At 34.8% G+C, this 23,325-nt stretch overlaps 1 pseudogene; it reads right to left on the bottom strand.

Annotated features, from left to right (window-relative positions):
• Window positions 1-16,507: 16,507 nt before the first annotated feature.
• On the bottom strand, window positions 16,508-17,360 carry LOC119537851 (annotated as a pseudogene).
• Between the last annotated feature and the right edge of the window lie 5,965 nt (window positions 17,361-23,325).

Raw genomic sequence — 23,325 nt, 5'->3', positions numbered from 1 at the left:
TTAATGCCAAGGAAAGGCAGTATGCTAAGCAGCTGGCAAGCAACACAATACTTACCCCCTTTTAGATTATCCCTTATATAAGAGAACAGAAAACTACATTTTTCAGAATCTCTTGCCAGCAGGGTTCTAACTGTATACCACCAGTGAAAGGCATTCATGAAACAGAAGGATGCTATGGAAAGCATAAACCATTAATTTTGCCTGGTTCTGGCAGGCAGACATGTAAGCTTTGTCAAACATCTCGTCCATTCCTCTCAGTCACCCACCTTAATGCAGCAATAGGCTGTGACCATGCTTGGCAGTTCTCTGGCCTTAGGCAATAGCAACTTCTGTATCCTCTAAGGACTATCAATAAACCTGAGAACTAGTGGCAGCCTTCCCTGTCCAGGCCTACAGTTCTTATGATTATTCTTTAAGGACCTAATTTCCTGTGTCAAATAGCTTATTAAAGGCTAGAGTGGTTCTTGACTGAATCTTGACTCTACTGAAAGAAAAACAATTCAGTCTTTTCATGTGGTTAGATCTCACTTTCAAAAAATCTTATGTTAGTAAAAATAGACAGAAATTTTCAATCTAGAGAACGAAATACATGACACTTTTAATCATGGAGACAGATTTCCTTCACGTTTCCAAAGACAGTCACAGTATTTCTATGCCCTGGACAGAAAAATATTAACCAAACTCTACCTGTGATGACTCCATTAGATGATCAAAAACAACAGAATCTTCTGGATCTTCTTTGCCAACCCCCTTAAGTAAGCCTCAGCCTTTTCCATTATCATGCCAAATATATTTTGATTTAACTTGTGTCATCACTCTGAAGTCTACATGGAAAATGTATGTACCCTTTTGTTTTCTATCCTTATGCTTTTTTGTCTTCCCAATTCCTAAATCCACCTTTGCTATTTCTCAACACTTATTCAGCTATTATGAAAAAGTCCATGCTGAAAGGGGAGAATAAAAACCACTGAACTGCCATTTGGGAAACTCAAGTAATAATGTCACATGTTCACTATACAAATTATAAAGTTCTCATCAGATGAGTTGCAAATTCCTCGATTTATGCTAAGGCTTATATATGAATAAAGGACTTTTTTTCACCCTATCAAATACTGTAATATGTTTTAGATTTAATGTATAGGGAGTGATCTATATAATTCTTTGAAGTAAATCATTTTCCTGTTTTTTTGTTTTTTTCTTATATATTCAAAGGCCCATAATTTCTATGAGAAAATGTCAAATTTTGAGCATTACTTTAAAGAAATGAAATGCCTTATGTCTCATCTATTATCTATCTATCATCTATCTCTCTATTTTTATCAAAAGAACTGGTTTTAGCAACTTATTACTAGCAGAAGTTACCATGACTCCTTTGTGAAGGCCAAAAAAACTTCTCTAATATATTTTGTTCCCTGACTCCTGACTTAGGAAAATATAATTCTCTCTTAAGTAGTTTATTTCAATTTTGATTTAACATTGTGAAGCTTTGCTCTCTTTTATTTTTCCTTCACCTTTTTGGGGAAAAAAGGAGGGGGCTGGAACTAGAAATAGCAGATATCTCATCACCTCTACCTAATACACCCGATGAAAGTTCTTTTCACAATCCAAATTAGCTCTGTTGCAGTTAATGAAAGTAATTTAAAAGGAAATGAGAAAAATGAATAGTTTTGTGAACATAGAAAGGTAGAAATATTGGTATCAGAGATGGTCATCTAAAATTACTTGAACTTCGTTAAAACTCTTACAAGGAAATGCAATTTTGAAATTATTTCACTTAAATCTTATTTTGCATTCCAATCATAGGAACATATAATTAAAAAATTTATAATCCACTTGAATTTCCTTTTTATACAGAAGTAGCTACTCACTAGAGTTCATTTAGTTTCATAATCTAACAGAAAAGCACTGTCTTAGGTGTAAGGAAATTATTGAAAAAGTGCTATTTAAAATAGTTTAACTAAATATATTACGCATTTATAATCTTTGTAAGATTATTTAAAACAGCAATAATAAAAATTTTTAAATGCCTGAAAATGTAATCTACATGGAAAACTCGATCTACGTTTTTAAGTTGTCAGCTTTATCTCTTGATAAATTGTGGTATGAACCAAAATTTGATTCACTTTTCTGCATTTCTACCATATCTATACTGATTAACACTTTAACATGTATCAGGGATCTTGATACTTACAGGAAATATACATTACAATTAATTTCAGAGTTAGAAAGTAAATATTGCGAAGAAATGCAATTTGTTTAAAGAATACAAGAACTCATTTTCTACTGAAAAGAGAGAAAATTATGGTGACTTTCCCACAGAAGGTCACACTGAGATTAAGTAGCTGTATAGGGAATGAGGTCCTTTGCTTCATAAACTACTCAGTATCCTACTTTTAGGCTACTTTCTCTCATATACTTGATAATCTTCCAAAGAATAAATGCCTTGTATATTCAAAATATGGCAGACTTACTAGTAATTATATAGATAATTATAAGAATTTAAAGAAAATCAACTTTAAGGAAAAACTATTTAAAATTAAAATAATTTTACTTTCATACGAATGTGTGTATATATTTATGTTATGTACACACATATACATATATCCTCTTCAGCACTATTTTATGCTGCTTTAAATTTATGAATGGTCACATGGGAACCACAGAGTAGTGAAGAGTCAGGCCTTTTGACCAGAAAGCACTGCAAATCCTAGCTTCTATGTTTTCCTCAACTTATTTAAATGCATGATCTTGGGAAAGTTTTGGTTTTCTCTGCAATAGTTTCCTCACCATGTAAAGGGACAATAAAACATACTTGGAAGTTAGATGTTAAAATTAATGAGCAGTCTCACACCAGAATTTGACATATATATTTTCAACAAATTGCAATTTAAAAGCATTTCAAGAGCACCTTTGTACAGTGGGGTCCCTACTTACTTTAATATCTGGAAGGTTATTTTTGCAAGTTTTTAATATATTACAATGTTTGGTACACATTAATATTCTTGCTCTTTGTTAGCTTATAATCAAAGTCACTATCTAGATTTATATAATCAAATATTTTGAGTTAAAATGGAAAGTTCATTTTGATTTGGAAAATAGCAAGTTCCCTATGACAAGGTCATTCATATGTATGTTAGCAAATGACATTTTGAGCCACTGAAGTAATGACTTTTGGGAGATAGATAGTAATGGTCCCCAAACCTGGAAATACAATAGAATTACTTGGTGAGTATTTAACAATATACATAATTTGGTCCAACTTGGGTCTAATACACCCTAAAATTTCATGAATAATTATTTAAGAATATGAATTTTAAAAAGCTCATTAGGTGGTTTGATGAAAATGATGTTTAAAGAGCAATTGAATAAGATTTTCTTTTCATTTATTCATTTTAACAATTTAAAAAGCTACAATAAAAAATTAAAAATTTAGTTAACCTATAGAGAATTTGGCAAATTTCAGGATTTTGCTTGGTTACAGAAACCTGTATTGTTAATATTAACACACAAATTTAGTTTCTCCATTCCGACCTTACTCCCTCTTGACTGGCTAAAGAATTAAGATTCCAGTAATTGGGGGTGAAATATTCTTTATTTGAGTCCAAAGTGCAATTATGTTTTCATTCATGTACCCAACAAAAATTATGAAGAACCAAAATTGGGCCAGGTACTTTTCTCTTTCAACTCCTTGACAGTCTAGAATCATTACTCTACAAACTCTAACCTATGCTGCCCCAAACCCCAAATCTTCTAAACTCTCTTTAGGCCCTCGGCCCACTCAAAATCCTCCCAATTCTAAAATCCTATTTTCAATGACAGGGATAATACAGGGAGAAGATAAACTACTCCCTGGTAGAGGGACATCACTGAGAATGACATGTAGCCGGGGCTCTGCCTGGATGTCTGCAGAGCGGAAGCAACGCGGGGACAGAGCTGCTCTCAGCCCTGGCTCAGTAGTGCATCTCCCTCACTTCAACATGCCTGTGAAAAGCCTTTCTTTCTAAATTTACGGTTAAGTCTATTCATGGGGAAGATTAAAAAATGTGCTAAACACAAGAGGTGATAAATGGAGAGGAAAATATTGGCAGAAACTTGGTACAGCTTCCGAGAGGAGAAACATTTGACTGTATGGATCCAGGTAAATGTAATGTGACATGTCCCTCTGTACCTATAGTAAGTAGCTTCTCATTCAGCCACCTGGGCTCCAACTTGCTTAGTCAAAAATATGCACTTACAAACAGTTTTACTCCATTTCAGATGGGCTGTCTTTGTGGGGCTTGTATTTAGTCTGCCATAATTGCCTCTGAATCCCAGCTGTTTTTCATTCAACAGCATGTAGCTTGTGAAATAGGAGTAGAAATGGTCATGTTTACTTAGCTTGAAATCAGGTACCTAAAAAGTCAAGAAAGAGGCTCTGTGCTTCCCCAATCCTTTATTATTATAATTATTATTAAACTTTTATTTTGAGTTAACTGTGGATTTGCACACAGTTGTGAGAAATAATGCAATCAGTACTTCATGTACCCTTCATGTAGTTTCTCCCAATGACAACAATTTGCAAAACTACCCCAACCCCATCTTAACACATAATAAGCAAACTCTTATTGATGGAATATAGGTTTCAGCTCATGTGACAATTGAGTTACTGCAGGAGAGGAATCGTATCTCATTCATTCATGTTTGTTTCACCGCTGAATAACGCAATGGCAGGCCCACAGTAATTACTCAATCATTATTTGTGAGTACTGGTCTTCACTATTTGTAGGATGGCATTACATGGGGGCAAGGAGCCAGGTGGTAATCAGAATTATTTTTCTGCAAAAGGTAAGGTCACGTATCGTCCCATATGTGATGACTAAAATGCCACTACAACCATTGTGATCTAATACTCAGACTCTGAACTAAAACTGGGGTCTATTCTGATTCTTCATTCAATTCTAAATGGTTCCAAAAGATCTGTTATGACTTCCAAACTAAGTAATTCATATACCTGTATTTTCAATCCTTGGAATGACATGAAATAATGTGTTGGATGATTATAATCAATAAAATAACAAAACCAACTGTTTTGTTTGGCTTTTATAAAATCCTACAAACTTCAAATTTCAAGTGGTCAAATAATATATATGTATATACACATCATATGTATGTAAAATACATGTGTAAAAAGAACTACATAAATGCATGAAATATGTTTTGCATCTTTAAGGAGTTATGGCAGTTTAATTAAAACTATTTATTTACATTATGTATCATAGAATGTTAGCCAGTTAGTTAATTAATTCAGAGTGTAACTTTCTTTCTAGTAGTTAAACTATATTTCTTGGCTTTTCCTTTTCCCAGTAATTGCTCATATTTTTATTTTTTTCACTAAAACTTTCACAGTCATTTTCATTTTCTTTTCTTCTTTTTTTTTTTTTTTTTTTTTTGCTGGTTAATATCTCTGGAAGATGGAATTAAACTAAAATTATGATATATGACTCTTTGGGAGGTTTGCTGCAGTAGCTCCATAAAACCAGAGAAGTGACTACTTAAGTCTTTGTATTAGTCAATGACATTGATTGGCTAACAACAGGGAGAGTACCTGTGTCATTAAAGGATGCCAATATCCTCAAAATTCATTTTCTATTGCTACTCTAAAAAACTGCCACAAATTTAGTGGCTTAAAAGAGTACAAATTTATCATCTTATAATTCTGTAGGTTCAAATTCCAACATAGATCCCAAAGTGCTAAAATTGTGGTGTAAGCAGAACTGTGTATTTTTCCCAAGGGCTCTAGGGAAGAATCTATTTCACTGCCTCCATTCCTTGGCTCATGGCCCTCTTCCTCTATCTTCAAAGCCAGCAACAGTGAGTGGAGTTCTTGCATCACATTGCATCACATCACATCTCATCACCTCACACATCACTCTGACCACCTCTTCATCCCTATTCAGATCTCCCTCTGCTTCTCCTGCTTTCCTCTCCAACTTTCAAGGAGCCTTGTGATTTCACTGAGCCAACCTGGATAATCCAGGATATTCTCCCATCTCAAGAGCCTTAATTTAATCACATCTACAGAGTCCTTTCTGGTTTGTGAGGTAGCATTCAAATGTTCCAAGGATTAGGATATGGACTTCTTGGTGGAGTGGGGAGCACCATTCTGCCTACCACAGCCCCCCAAATCACATTCTCTTCTTTACACATTTATTCACTGATCAAATATTTACTGAGTTCCAATTATAAGCAGAGGGCTTTGAGGGATGAAACAAATCTGTGCTGTGATCTGTGTGCAAAAGGAGCTTCCAGTCCATTTAGGAGAAGACAGGTATCCACCCAGATAAAGGAAAATGGCTCATCCTGTAAACTGGGAGTCATTTTTCACACTTTCCCATCATTTACCTGGCCCCAATCCTAGCCAATCAATCTGTTGTTTTTTTTTTTTTTGTTTTGTTTTTTCAATTTTACCTCCTGAGTAGGTTTTCAACCCTCTGCTACTACTACTCTGACTTTACAAACTTTGCACTGCAAGGCCATTAAAGACCTATCCTTCCAGATCATATGAAGTGAGTTGAAACAGTGATACATTGATCAAGAGTAGAATAAACAGAGCACATTTTGGGACAGAAGGAATGGAAATTAAAAGGAAGGCATGACTTCTCCCATAAATTATACCATAACATCTGGTATATTTATGAAAAACTACTGGTTTTGTTTGTTGCTTTGTTGTTGTTGTTATTCCACTGCAAAAAAATATTTTTTAAAAAGTAAATAAATCACCTTCTAGGACAAATAAAGGTCAGAGACACATCCCAGGGTGTGTGTATGTGTGTGTGTGTATGTACCATATACATGATACATGATGTTGCTTTGTTCTAGTGTAAGATAATGTGCTGCAAAGAAAAGCCAGTACCTGGTTTTACTATAATTAATTCATGGTAGGCAAAGAAAATCAAAATTTGATGTTTCTAATTTTAGTAGCTGAGAACAAGCTCCCAACATTCTGAAAGGAAATGCAAGTCCCAAAACCCAAAGGTATGATTATCTTGGCAAAATGTTCTGTAGGTAACCTTGAAGAACATCTAGGACACAGTCACAAGGCCATTGTCCCATGGATCAAAAAATGAGTCAACTAAAGATTAACAAAACCTGATCCATTCCTTGTTTGACACTTTCAAAGAACTGTTTATAAGCTCTTGCTCATCCAGCACCTTTTAAAAGTGAAACTGTTCATTACCAGACTGTAGATGGTCTTAATAAGAAAGACACAAAAGCTAAGAAAAAGATAATGCAATGGAAAAATTGTAATAATAAATTAGAAAACAAAACCTGGGAAAAGATGACATGGCCATCAATAGGCTCTGTTAAAAGGAAAAAAGAAATACCATCAGTGGTATTTCATGGTGAGAATAAAGAAAATTAATAATTACCATTTTGTGGCACCAAGAGCCTTTCAAATTATATTAACTGTATTTATATTGCTAAATCTAATATCAGTGCAAAATATTTCAATTTGTAAGAAAGACTGATGATAATATTGAAGAAACTTTTCTTGTGAACATTAGTTTCCTAGTAAAGGGTAAAGAAAAGAAATATATATTTGTATCCAGGAAGAAAAAAGATGTGTTCTGGTTTGCTAATGCTGCCATTTTGCAAAATACCAGAAGTGAATTGGCTTTTATAAAGGGGTTTATTTAGTTGCAAAGTTACAGTCTTAAGGCCCTAAAGTGTTCAAGATAAGGCATCAACAGAAGGGTACCTTTGCTGGAGAAAGGCCATTGGCATCCGGAAAAACTCTGTTAGCTGGGAAGGCATGTGGCTGGTGTCTGCTTGCTCTCTGGTTGTGTTTCAAAACGGCATTCTCCAAAATGTTGCTCTTGGGGAGTTTTGTCCTCTCTTAGCTGCAGTTGCTCTTCAAAATGTCACTCTCAGTTGCTTTTGGGGTGTTTATTCTCCCTTAGCTCCTCCGGGACAAAAGTCTGCTTTCAACTCCTGTCTTCAAATTCTCTCTCATCTGCAGCAGGCATCTGGGCCTGTGTGGCTCTTTTTAAAGTACTCCACTGATCCAATTAAGACCCATGCTGAATGGGTGGGGCAACACTTCCATGGAAATAATCCAATGAAAGTTCTCACTCACAGTTGCTTGAGTCACATCTCCGTGGAAACACTGAACCAAAGGGTTCCAACTTAATCAACATTAATACATCTGCTCCCACAAGACTGCATCACAGAACATAGCTTTTGGTGGGACATAATATATCCAAAGTAATGCAGCATGTGAATTGAAATAGTTATTGTAGGATTATATATAATTGTGGAAAGTTAGGAACAAGTGAAATGTTAATATGAGAGAATAACTAACTATATTATGATACAGGCCCTAGGTGACACATTAAATGAGTAGCTAAATGGGAAAAGGTGAAATATAAAATTATACCTATTCATTTGAGAAGGTAAAAGTTTCACCTGTGAAGGAAAAAAAAAATAGGTAAAACCAGATTACCTAGGGTTGATTCAGCTCTGCCAATCACCAGCTTTGTAACCTTGGACATGTTTCTTCAACCTTTTATGCATCAGGTTCCCCAACTATAAAATGAGTATAATAGCAATGTCTTACCTCACAGGTTGTTGTTAGACTTAAGTGCAGATACACATGAAGTACATAGAACAATGCTGGATTATAGTGAGTACTGGATAACTTTGGGTTGCAATTACTGAAAGAGTGAAAATTCTTTAAAGCATCTCTTTTCCCATAATTTTTCCTCATCATTTACCTTTCCCATTTCCTAAAATTTCGTTAGTACTCTTTCTTCATTTCTTCTTTTATGGCACTGACTTTTTTAAAATTAAAATAATCCTCAGCATACTTTGTGTTTCCCAGTCTTGAGGGAATACTATAGGAGCACAGGCATATTTTAATGATAGGGAAGGGAGGGCAGGTGCTTAACCTGCAGGCCCACAAGTGAAGTACCAGAATGAAGGAATTGGGTCCCAGGGGGCACTAGAAGAAAGCTAGAGGCACAGTCCACCAAATGGAACCGGTGGACTGACAAACAAGGGAGTTTGGGCAACCAAAAAAAAAAAAAAGAAAAAAAACAGCATACAAATTGAAGTGGCCTATATATATATTTTGTTATTGTTACAATATTGCCTTGAGAAATCCTTGGAATTTACTTGCAAACTGAACATACTGTAAGTTCATTGATATTTGGTTGGTCTCTGCAAAGGGATTGCTAAAATTAGAACAACCTGTATCTACACTTTTATTTTAAAGTTTCCAAGAGTCTCTACTAATTAACGTTTTCTCATATGTTCTAAATGTTAGAATTGTTGAGTCATTCCTGCATTCAGAACCACAAAGAAACATAAAGTACTCCTACACATAAGAAACCAAAATCATCTAAATGCACATCTTAATTTACATCAGTGAACATTTGTTGCAAAGCAACAAATTCAATCTTCTGAGAGATATACAGATGTATAATAAATAGTTTCTTCACTGACCTGCACCTAAACAAATGGAGTTTGTTCAAAGTCATAATAATTTTAGATTAATAAATGCCACTTGCCATATTTAAATTTTCAGGCACCCTTAAATACAATGAATTTTATAAGAGTTCAGAGAAGACTTTAATCATCCATGCCATAATTATATCTTGACGCTAACTTTAAGTCAGATCTTGTGATCAGTAATATGGTCATAAAAGAGAAAAGCCCTAGTTTAGTCCCTTGACTAAAACAGTTAACAGTCTAGTGAATAAGATGAACAAATAAACAGATGAAAAAAATTTAAGGTGATGAGTGCTCTGTGAAGAGAGCTTAAAAGAGAATGAATTCTCTCAGCTCAGGAGTGGGATGTTCAGCAGATTATCCTTGGAAGGGAGGACCTCTAATCTGAGTCCTGAGGGTCAAGACAGTGACTAATGGAAACATTCAGTGAGATAAGAAACATAGAGGAAGAAATGATCTGGCACTGGGGGCCTATGATGAATTCATATTGATGAATTCACAGGGTGTCCCTAGACATCAAAGTGTAGTGCTCCATCAGCCTGAGGTCCTGGCAAGGGCAAATCCAGAAGTTGTGGTCACTGTGGTTCAACCAAAATAAAAAGTGAGTCACAAAAGGAAAAACTGATTAGAATTCTTAGATAATTGAAATTACAGTAAATAAAAAATTTAAATATCTGCAAATACCACAAACATCACACAATCTTTATAGAAATAATATGCTACTAATTATATTAATGGTTTGAAAAATTTATAAAATATTTTTATTTTTACATTTTTCACTTAATACTATTTGACCACTTCATAAAATGAGAATTTTATAATATTCTTTGGAGATAAAAGAAAGATGATTGCATTTACCTTCACCATATTATCAAATTATTTTTTTAATTAAGAAAATGTTTGTTGTTATTGTTTTCATGTCTACATTTCCTTATTAGCACTGCTATGACTATAACTTCCTTTGTGGATTCCTATTCAGCTGGTGTTTCTTGCCTGGGGGATGCTCTCAGATAACTGCACTGTTTAATCTCATTTTGTATGTCCCCCATTCAGCTCACTAAGTTTGTCACTAAACCTCTCTTCTCCATCCCTGAACAGATATTTGGGGGTAGACAAAGTGTCCATTAAGCATGGGTCACAGTATGTGGAGAAGGTACTTATTCAGTCCTTTTGGAGGTCAGACAATAGGGTTCAAATGTCCAATGACGTCACAAAGGACAGGCTGAGGTTGAGCCAAGGAGAGAGATGAAGGCAATGTTAGCCAATAAATGCCCTCTCCTGCAGGCACAAGTCCACCACCAGGGATGAGAGGTTAACTCCATGCTGGAGGACTGCTCTAGGCTCTATCCATCATTGACATAACAGCTTCCTTCCCCATGTCCCAGGAAAATCCTCGAAGACTTTTAAAGGGGCTAAGCAAGAAACCATATATGAGGTTTAAATATCATTAACTACACAGTAAATGTGCCTCTGGAATCTGAATCTTAGTTTCTAAAGCATTAGTTCCCTGTACATACATACAAAAACTGGAACAACGATTTATCTTGGAAGAGCTGACAATCTCATTTTGGAGAATCCAACATGCCTACTTGCACATATAATACCAAAATGTGACCTTTTTTTTCCCCACGCAGGGAGTCTTCAAGGTTAAATAAATGTTGCAGACAATGAATGCTGTAGAGAGGAAGTAGGTACTATTTCATCTTAAGGCAGTAAGAGAAAACTTCATGGGAGAAATGAAGCTTTAATAAAACCTTGAACCACTGATAGAATTGATTAAATATAGACGGGGGAAAGCATTCCAAGTGTGGGGAAAACATGAGCAAAGGTGAGATAGGAACTCAGTACTACTGTTGAGTAGTCCTGCAAAATTCACAGAAACCATAAATAAGATGAAATAAAAGTGGTTATGTGAATGTTGTCAATATTTGTGAGGAAATAGTCTTCAAAGCTACAGTCATACATGAATAGTCCATTAACTCTCATCTTTGGGCCAAGAGAAACTGTAATTCACAGAAGCAGAAGTAAGAAGTATAAAGTCAAGCCATCCTGTAATAAATCCCTCTGGCCTCTTGATTCTATTGGACTGTGAAAAATTATCCTTCTTTTGTGACGGATGGTATTTGTAGCATTGATCTTGTGAAAGAGTCATTTGGCACATCTCTGTGGAGGCAGGCAAAGGAAAATAATATCTGCATTTTTAAGCTATTCACAGAAAGTAGGCTGAATAATATTGATTTGCACATTTAAAGCAATTGTATCATATAGAATTGCAGTTAGCTTTTCAAATATACATTGACTATTTTCTCTAAAAGCATAAATTTCTACCAAAAACGTCAAATATATAAAAAAAAGTTTTGGAAAATAAATAACAAAATAAACATCGTTATGAACCTCATTCTCAAATGCATCAGTATTCCAAAATTCTAGTATTCAAAGTCTAATTGTCTACACTGTCACCAGCAAGACATTTTTTTCCCCATCCAAAAAATATAAGTTTTTGAACTTTTAAGTTGAAAATGTGATTCAACTCAAAGGGAATGGATCTTGCATATGTCTTTTTCAGTTTCTAAAATCTTTTTCCTATAGTCTAAATTTTCAAAGGGACTCTTTCTCAGCCCATTTTAGCCCATCTGTATGAATAAAACTACAATTATTCTTTCTCTCTTCTCCCACACCTACATTATTCTGATGGCTTCACCTCAGAGATATCTATATATGCTTTCAAAATACCCCATTAAAATTCACTTTTCAATTACAAATGTAAATATCAGTAATTAATATTATATTTTAACTTTACTAATGGGTTGGTTGCTTTCTACCTTATATTCTATAAAAGCATCTTTTCCCCACTTAGAAACTAAAAGAACTACTAGATAAAGAATCAACAAATATATGGAAGAGCTGAACAAGACAATCAGCCAACAGTATCTAATTGACATATATAAAACACTCTATACAACAACAGCAGAATAATTTTTCAAACACTCATGAAACATTCAACAACATTCATGAACCTAATGTTTTTCTCTGAATCTAATGGTGTCACACTAGAATTCAATAATAGAAAGACAACAAGAAAATCTCTAAACATGTGGAAATTAAATAGCACAATTTTAAAGAATCTATGGGTCAAAGAAGTAGTTTCAAAGGGAATTAAAAGCTACATAGAACTGAATGAAAACCAAAGTACAATATATCAAAATATGTGAGAAGGAGCTAAAACAGTGATGGGAGAGAAATTTTTTTTGCAATAAATGTTTAAATTAGAAACAAGGAAAGATTGCTAACTGATAATCAACATTCCTACCTGAAGAAACTAGAAGAAGAAGATAAAATAACTCTAAGGCAAGCAGAAAGAAAGAAATAATAAAGATGACAGCAGATGACAATGAAATTGAAAATAGAAAAAAATAGTGTAATCTATGAAACAAACAGGTGGTTTGAAAAAAATCAACAGGATTGATAAACTCTCATAAGATTGACAATTAAAAAAGAGATAATACATGAATCATTTGTATCAGGAATCAAAGAGGAAGTGTCACTACAGATTCCTCAGCCACTGAAAATATGATAAAGGGGCATTACAATTATAGTCTCACAAGTTTGACAACTTACGAGAAATGGACCAGTTACTCAAAAAGCTCCAAATACCACAACTCAACCAAGATGAAATAGACAAGATGAATATAGCCTTGTACCGATTAAATAAATTAAATTTATAATTTAAAAGTTCCAAGAAAAGAAGTATCCAAGTTCAGGTATTTCCACTGGATAATTCTGCCAAATTATAAAAAGAATACCAATTCTTACAATCTTTTCCAGATATAGAAGAGAAGGAAGACATCCCAATTCATGTAATGAGGACATTATTATCCAGATACCAAAACCAGATAAACATAGTACAAAAATAAAGAGAAACAGGAAAGCTATAGACCAATAGCTTTTATGAACCTAGATACAAAGATCCTCAACAAAATGTTAGCTCTTGAATCCAGCAATGTACCAAAAGAATTGTATGCCACAACCAAGTTGGGTTTATTACAGGTATGCAAGGTTGTTTCAACATTTGAACATCAGTCTCTACACTCCACCATATCAATAAGTTAAAAAGAAAAAAATGTATGAATTGATGCAGAAAAAAGCATTTTCTAAATGCATAACACTTTCATGATAAAAATTGTCAGCAATTTAGGAATAGAAGGGAATTACTTCAATATGATAATGAGCAGCTTCAAAAATCCTACAGCCAACATCATATTTAATGGTGAAAGATTGAATCCTTTCATCCTAAGATCATGAACAAGGAGAGGATGTCTACTTTCATCAGTCTTAGTCAACATTGTACTAGAAATTTAGCCAGTGCAATAATGTAAACAAAAGAAAAACACAAGTCACATAAGTTGGAAAAGAAGATTTAAACTCTCCCTATTTAAAGATAATATGATTGTCTACACAGAAAACCTCAAGAAATTTATTTTAAAAACCTCCCCAAACTAATAATTGAGTTCAGCAAAGTCACAGAATATGAGGTCAATACAAAAACTCAATCATATTTCTAAATAGTAACAATTAATATTAAACTGAAATTAAAACAGTATCCTTTATGAGCACCCCAAATAAAATGAAATATTTAAGTATTAAGAAAAGATGTATAGCCTATGTATGCTCAGAATTACAAAATGCAGATGAAAGAAATGAAGACCTAAGTAAATGGACCTACAATTTTATTGGATAGGAAGACTCAGCATAATGAATGTGTCAGTTATCTCCAACTGATCTATAAGTTCTGTGGAATTCCTGTCAAAATCACAAAGCTTTTGTTAGACATCATAAGCATATTTTAAAATTTATATGAAAAGACACAAACTTTCAAATAGTGAAAATAATCTTGGGAGAAAGCACTCTGATATTAAGGCTTACTATATAATTACAGTAATTGAGAGAGTGTGGTATTGACAGAGAAAGAGACTCATAGATCAAGGGAACATAACAGAGAAACTAGAAATACATACACACAAATATGGTCAACATATTTTGGGAAAAGGTTTAAAAGCAATTTAATGGAGGAAGGATAGCCTTTTCAATAAATGCTGCTGGAACAATTGAACATCCATAGGAAGGAAAATCAGCCTCAACCTAACCTCACATCTACAAAAATTAACTCAAAATAGATCATAGAACTACAAAAATTCTAGGAGAAAAATTTTGGTGCCTAAGGCTAATCAAAGAACAGTCCACAAAATGAAAATATTGATTAACTGGACCTCATCAAAATTAAATGTTGGCTCTGTGATAGCCCATATGAAGAGGAAGAAGAGACAATTTACAGATAAGGAGAAAATATTTGCAAGTCACACATCTGGTTCGTATCTAGACTATATAAACCCACAAAAATCAACTGTATAACAGCAAACAATCCAATTAGAAAATGAGCAAAAGTCATGAAGAAACATTTCACCAAAAAAGATATATGATGGCAAATAGCACATGAAAAGATGTTAAACATTATTAGCCATCAGGCAATTTCAAATTAAAACCACAATGAGATAATTATCGTAATGGCCATATCAAACAATAGTAACAACTCCAAATATTGGCAAGACTATAGAGAAACTGGATCCCTTATAAATTGCTAGTGGGAATGTAAAATGATACAGCCACTCTAGAAAATAATTTGGCAATTTCTTATAAAACTCAACATGCAATTACCATACAACCCAGAAATTGCATTCTTGGACATTTATCCTATGGAAATGAAAACTGTTCATGCAAAAACCTGTACATAAATGTTCATAGTAGTTTATCTGTAATAGCAAAAAACTGGAATCAACCCAAATGTTCCTCTCCAGGTAACTGGGTAAGCAAAATGTGGTATATACATACCAAGGAATACTACTTAGAAATAAAAATAACCAACTATTAATACATACAAAAAACTTGATCTCCAGGGAATTTTAATGAATGAAAAAGGCCAGTCTTCAAAGATAACATGCTATATGATCCAATCTATATAATATTTTTGAAATGACAACCTTTTAGATATAGACAACAGATTAGTGGTTTCCAGTGGTTAGGGCTGGAGAATAGGGAGCTGGAGGGATTTGTGTGTGACTATAAAGGGAAATATAGGGGATTCTTTTAATGTTGGAACTGCTTGGTATTTGGACTGTGTGGGTATATTTAAGAGCCTACACAGTTGAAAAAATTGTATAGAACTAAATATACACATGTACATGCAAAAATATACCCACAAAATAGACATAAAACTGGAGAAATATGAGTGAAATTGGTGGATTATATAGATGTCAATTTGCTGGTTATGATATTAATTTTATTTTGCAAAAATGTTACCATGGGGAGAAATTGGACAGTGTGCAAGGGATATCTCTGTATTATTTGTTTTTTTTTTACTTTTGTAAACATCACTTATTGTGCAGAGTACTCTGTAGAAAGAAACATATGTACAGCCATTCATTTTCATTAATATGTCTACTCTGTCCTGCAACACAAGAAAGGCAGAATGTGCCTGCCACAAAAATAACCCCTGGAAGTTACAAATTCAAAAACAAAACTTTTAAAAGAAGATTTTTAGTTTTGTGGTAGAAATATTAAAATGGTGGTTTATGGGGGAAATTTAAACGAGATAAAAGTCCAATCACTTGTAGAGGTGGTGTTAACACTTAAAAGTTTTGTCTCTTAGAAACAAGCTTGTCAACAGCATTGAGTGTTTAAAATCTAAATATAAGTAAATTGACAGCACTGCCCAAACAACAGTAAAATAGGACTAACTCACAGTAAAGCTGAGCAGGAGTACTCTGTACAAAAATAATACCCTTTCCTAGTATCTCTAAATGGGATATGCTCCAGAAAACATCACCTCGTACTGCAATTTGCAACTGAAATCCATCTTCTCAAAAACTGCTGACCCATTCACAATAACACTATTTAACTGTACCAAAACTGATCTGGTTAAAAAAAAACAAGGGGTTAGGGAGGCAGGAGGATCTAAATGGCATTAGGTTGTCTTCCTGAATCCTTTTAGAATAGGGTAGATCTGCTTAAATGCGTCACAAGTTTCTGCTCTGAATTTAGCACCTGTTAATGCAACTTTTCCAGAGACAAAAATAAGTAGAACAATTCTGCACTTGATTGTTCTGTAGATTAAACCAGGAAATAACTCTGATTCATAACTACTAAACTGTTTGTGGATAAGCAACCAGGTCTTTATATCTTATAGGAAATTTCACATCACAGCTCCCCACAACATTCTGAATTTTGGAATCCAAGAATTTAGCTGGAAAACCCAATTTCTGTACAACTCGGGTATATTTTCTTGTTGCTAGTCTGGACTGTCCTTCAGTTTTAGCTCCCGTGCACACCATTTTTCCAGAACTGAATATCGGTGTAGTGTGACTCTCATATTCTCATGATGACAGCCGCAAACAGCTTGGGATTATATTAAGAATTTCGGGCACGAAAGCAATGGTCTTTAGGTCAAGTTTACACCCGAGATTGACGGTGGATACAATGTTTTGCAATCGTGGTGCAATTCCAGAGCTCTCAGATGCAGGGGTGGGAGGAATAATGGGAGTCATGGGCAGCATGGAGGAAAGATGCAGGGGAATGGTGTCTGGTGAAGGTGCAATTTAAGAGTGTGAATGGGGGCGCTGTGGCGTTCCGCCAGCGGCTCTGTGTCTCTGGCTGAGATGTAGATTGATGAACTGCTGCTGCCTGGGCTTGTTGTTGCTCCTGCTGCAGGTGCCTTTGCTGCTTTTCCAAAATAGACTCTTGGTGCTCTGAACAGGCTGTGGAGGCGGTTCTCTGCTATCAGGCATCACTGGACTAAAGACAGGGATTCCAGGAGTCATGGCGCCCCAGCATAAGGGCAGTCTGTTGTTTTGATCCATGACGTTTACCTTCTTCTTGGTAAACCAAAAACCCTTGGACTGAAACTTGCCCTCAGCATTCAGGCTTTTCCCTGGAGCTCACGGGGGCGCTCTTCTTAGCAATTTCCTTAACTCTTCAGGTTGTCTTCAGGCACACCAAGCTTAAGTGATACCGCTAGAATCACTGCGGTAACTGCCTCTGGCCGCACAAACCAAGGACAGCCACAGGCGACCCTTCTCTGTATAATTTCTCACAAATGCATGTGATTCTACTACTATCTCAATAAAATTTTTCATTAAAAATCATTTCTTGAATGGAAAACTTTTGTCTTATAATCATAGTTATAAAATGCTTTGCATGTATTAACTTGTTGAATTCTTACAAAAAGAAATGACCTAGTCTCAATATAATAATAATAATAACAACAATAACATATGTAGTTTATAGGTAAGCTGAGACACAAAGAAAATCACATGTTCAAACCAGTCATTCTCACTCCAAAGCCTATGATTTAACCACTGTGCTATTCACTCCCAAAGAGGAATAAACAGAAAGGATGCTGGCTGGTGAATGTTAAATGAAAATTCTAGATGGCTAAAGACTCAGTTCTTCATAGGAAAACAAGAAACACTACCCACAAAGTTTAAGCACAGCACCATGCATTTCTCTAAGGACAATTAGGATTTATCTAGACAGTTTTTTTTTTTTATTAAATTCAGTTTTATTGAAATACATTCATACACCATACAATCATCCATGATATACAATCCACTGTCCACAGCATGATAACATAGTTATGCGTTCATCACCACAATCTATCTCTGAACATTTTCCTTACATCAGAAAGAACCAGAAAAAGAATAAAAAATAAAAGTGAAAAAAGAACACCCAAATCATCCCCTCATCTCACCCCATTTGTCCTTTAGTTTTTATCCCCATTCCTCCACTCATCCATACACTAGATAAAGGGGGTGTGATCCACAAGGTCGTCACAATCACACTGTCACCCCTTGTAATCTACATTATTATATAATTGTCTTCAGGAGTCCAGACTGCTGGGTTGGAGTTCGGTAGTTTCAGGTATTTACTTCTAGCTATTCCAATACATTAAAGCCTAAGAGGTGTTACCTATATAGTGCATAAGAATGTCCACCAGAGTGACCTCTCAACTCCATTTGGAATCTCTCAGCCACTGAAACTATTTCGTCTCATTTTGCATCCCCCTTTTGGTCAGGAAGATACTCTCAGTCCCACAATGCTGGGTCCACATTCATCCCCAGGAGTCATACTCTGCATTGCCAGGGAGATTTACACCCCTGGGAGTCGGGTCCCACGTAGTGGGTAGGGCAGCGAGTTCACCTGTCGAGATGGCTCAGTTAGAGAGAGAGAGGGCCACATCTGAGCAACAAAGAGGTACTCAGGGGGAGACTCTTAGGCACCATTACATACAACTTTAAACTCTCCTTTGTGGTAATGAGCTTCATAAGGGCGAGTCCCATGCTCGAGGGCTCAGCACATCAAACCACCAGTCCCAATGTTTGTGACAATATAAACACCAGTCCAGGTGAGGATGTCCAACACATCCACACCTTCCCCCAGATCCTCGGGGCTGGGGCGGGGGGGGAGGCTGTAAATATATTTTTTATTATCTGCCCAAATTACTCTAGGATGTGTCATTATTTCACTCCAGCCTATACTAACCTACCGTATCTCACTTCCTATTCAAAGTTCCATGTAATTGTGGTGTTTGAACAAATCGACTGTAGAGTTGTACTGTTTAGAAAATTTAGATCCTGTACCAAATAGATATCTATTCCCTTGGTCTCATATGAAAGTTGAAGTTTTAAAACACAATCAGTTTCAACCTTTATCCTTTGGCCTGGCTTGCCCTGGTCTTAACCAGACCTGCTTCATTCATATCTCTAATTAAAGTCTGGGCTCTTTTTCAGCTTTTTTTTTTTTTTTTTTTTTTTTTTAAAGTGGCTGTATGCACTAATACTGACATTCATATCTGCCGAGCTCTAGCTCTGAGTTTCAGGTGTCTCAGAGATATGCATTGTTCCAGAGACCAATCAGGTTATACGCTAGGGGATCAGCATCTCAAAGTTTAGAGATAGGCCTTACAATTCAGGGATAGAATTAACTGCTGTAAGAGCTTACAATCTAGGGACTATTACAATTATTGTGTCCACGTTAGGCTATATTCTAAGATTCAATTCTGAGTTTACACATTGTAGTTAGTCCGTACTGGTGAGGCATCATCCCTCTCACCATGTTTTCTCCAACACTTTTACTCCTATATATATATTTTCCTACAATTTAATAGAGTTATATTCACATACCATACATTTATCCACAGTGTACAATCAGTTGTTCATGGTATCATCATAAAGTTGTACATTTATCACCACAATCAGCACTTGAACATACTGATTACTACAAGAAAAATTGTTTTTTTTTGTTTTTTGTTTTTTTTTTAGCAATAAGAAAAAATGATAAAAAGAAAAATAACATGTCATACAATACAATATACTACTAAGGACAGCAAATAACACCACTACCAAGAATCCCATATTACTCTCCTATATCCCCCTCTCATATACATTTAGCATTGGCATATTGCCTTTGTTACATTTAATGGAGGTATATTACAATGTCACTGTTGACCATAGACTCCAGTTTGCTTTGATTATGTTTTTTCCTGAATACCATCCCTTTTTCAAATTTCTACATGGTTGACATTCATTTGCTTTCCCACATGCAAAAACATTTTTATATTTGTATATTTAGTAACAGTCATTGGCCACTCCAGTTTTTGCCACGTTATACAGTTCCAGTCTTTATCATCTATCTTTACCTCTGGTGTATCTAGACAGTTTTTAACTGAATGTGTGCCTCTATATGCAAATCATCTGGTTTTACAAATTTGGATCCCATGATTACTGGAGGAAAGAAACACAGGAAACCTTAGGGTCTCTAGGAGTAGGTTCCAAACAGGCAGGACCTCTGTAAAATATTATGCAAAATTTTGATGATTCAGAGTTACATGCACTGTTCTGAGTAGGTAGTTCTTAACTTTCAACACATTTTCAGGAATCAATAAAAAGCACCACCACCACGACCACCACATCACAGAGTGTCACTGTCCTGAAGAAAATGGACCAAGGAATATTGCTTTTGGTCTAGGTGACTGTATTAGTTAGGGTTCTCCTTGGAAACAGAATCAATGAGAGATGACTCTGATTATCAAATTGTAAAAGTGACTCACGCAACTGCGGGAGTGCACAAGTCCAAATTCTGCAGAGCCGTCAACAAGCTGTCAACTCCAAGGAAGATGTCCGACAAACTCCTCGGGAAACGAACCGACAACTTTGACGAACTTCTCAGGAAACGAACTGGCAACTTCGACAAGCTCCCCAGGAAACGCTTCAGTGAGCAGCTGAAGAAAGAAGTGAAGGTTCTCTAACCGTCCAGCTTATAAGCCTCCAACTGATCACCCGGACCAAATCCAGCCAATTGCATTCTCTCACTGTGGAAGCACGCCCCTTGATGAGTCATCAGTCAGCTGCAGTCAATTGACTGATGATCCGACAAACCAGCCCGTTGGATTATTAACCAGCCTCAAATATCCTCACAGCAATCGTCAGGCCAGTGCCACCTAGCCAAGTTGACACATGAGCCCAAGCATCACAGTGACTTAAGTCTGTCCAAGGTAGATGGAAGGAGTCCTCTGACCTCATATCCCCCTAGGAGCTTGATATGGTTTGAAAAAATTTAAAAAGTATAGCCTTACTGAGGGATAACTGACATATAATACACTGTATATATTAGAATTGCACAAACAAGTGAAACCATCACTCTAATGAACCCATCCATACAGGTAATGAACATATCTATCATGCCCCTAAACCTCCTAGTATCCTTTTGTAATCACTTTCTATCTCTGAGATTTTGGACAGTGTACTCAATCTTTTTAGGTCTTCGTTTTCTCATCTGTAAAATGTATAACAATAGCAAGAAAAATAAGGCAACAGAATAACTTCTTATTTCAAAAGTTCATCAAATATAGGAAGTGATAGATTCAGGATTTGGTACCAGTTAGATTGGATTCAGATTTTATACTTTGAAGCACTTTGTTATATATAAAGCACAGTTAATGCTTTGGAATAGTGAGAAAATGAAAGGGAAGCATATTAATAATGGTTAAAAAATTCATTATAATTCATTAAAGTTCAGGATGCTTTGAGAATGGAAAGAAGTTTAATTTTAAGGAATGAAGTGAAGTTTCAGGTTTTCTGAGTTTGGCCTCTTATTAAGCCAAAGTCTTTAGAGAGAAATCAAAGTGCCACAAGTCAATGAGCACCAGGACCCACATGGCACCTCACTTTCCTCTAGTGTAAAATTGTGTTAAAAGCACCTACATCAGGGGCCCTGGTGCAAGGATTCATTAACAATTAATTTTAAATGTTTTTTAGTGTTTCACATAATAAGTACTCAGCAATTTCCATCATCAGAATCATAATCATCAATCATCATTATTTTTATTAATGTCAAAATAAAACCCTGACACATTTTGAGAGGTGGTATAGTTTTTTAAAAGAAAGACAGAAGACCTGAGTTGTGCCCATGTTCTATTTCTACTTGTCTCATCCCCTTCCTTCAGAAGTACTTTTCAAACATCTTCACTGAAGCCTCCCAAATGGCAGAAAAGAGTATGAATTCATATGCATGGGATTTTAAGAGCCAAGCCCAAAGTAGCCTGCTGTAATTGGAGTGAGAGCAGATTTATTAGAAATGTCATTTTGCTTTCTTTTATTCATGCTAATTTTGCATATTACTTATCATGGAAAATATGTATAATAATTATAATTTTAATAATTTTATATTACCAAATTTTATATTAGTAATCAAACTTCTTTTAAGATAAAATCACATTTTAAAAGACTTAACACTAAGTGAAATTTTTGCCATGGTACCCTGTGACTTTGAGCATAAAACTTGGGTTTCAAGTTTATCTGTGGAATAATCAATCAGAGAGTTATACATGAGAAATCATTGATTTGTACTTTCATATAATTTCCTTAGATCTGTTTTTTTCAAAAGACATAGCCATACTATTCTGTTACTTTCATGGGAAATAGCTATAATTTATATATAAAAAATAAATATATAAAAATATATAAAATATATAAATATATATATATATAATATATATATTTAATATATATTTTAAATTTAAATTTAAATATATAAATATATATATAAAATATATAAAAATATAAATACTATATTTTATGAGACACCTTTTAATAAGGGAACATAAGGAGAAGTTTCCTCACTCCAATATTAGAAAACAGTAACTTGTTAATATTAGAATAAATAATGATAATGTTCTCTTTGATCTGTGTAAAGCCACATTTTTGGCTCACTCCTAGACTTCAAATTTTATTTGGTTTCATCTTATTCTTCTGCACTTAAAAGTATTTATTTTGTTTTAACTCTTATTGTGTTCTCCTGCAAATGATCAGATAATCATTGAAACAATGCAGAATATAAGATTTGCTCTCAGACTGCTATAAATATTGGATAATTACATTCTATCTTTATAATATTTATCTGGTAATGCACTCTAAATCTTGTTCTGTATTATAAGCTACTTGAGGGTAAAATCTATGCTTGCATTCACTTCACATTCTGCACAATGCCTTCAAACATCTATGTCACATACCTGTGCTTAATATATAGTTTCCAGGTAGGCATAATGGCTACTATCTACAAATACAAACAACTGTGACCCACACCCATGAGTTTGGGTGTCTCTAAAGAAAATTTTTATTTTATATTTTATATTTTGAAAGCCAGCAGTATTGTTTTTATTTATATTTTATGTTGTATTTATATTTTAAAAATTGCTGCCCATTCAGTAATGATGGTCCTTTTATCTAT

The sequence above is a fragment of the Choloepus didactylus genome, chromosome 6, assembly GCF_015220235.1.
Source record: "Choloepus didactylus isolate mChoDid1 chromosome 6, mChoDid1.pri, whole genome shotgun sequence".
Taxonomy (NCBI): domain Eukaryota; kingdom Metazoa; phylum Chordata; class Mammalia; order Pilosa; family Megalonychidae; genus Choloepus; species Choloepus didactylus.
The sequence above is the reverse complement of the archived record's forward strand: the minus strand, read 5'-3'. Positions and strand labels throughout refer to the sequence as shown.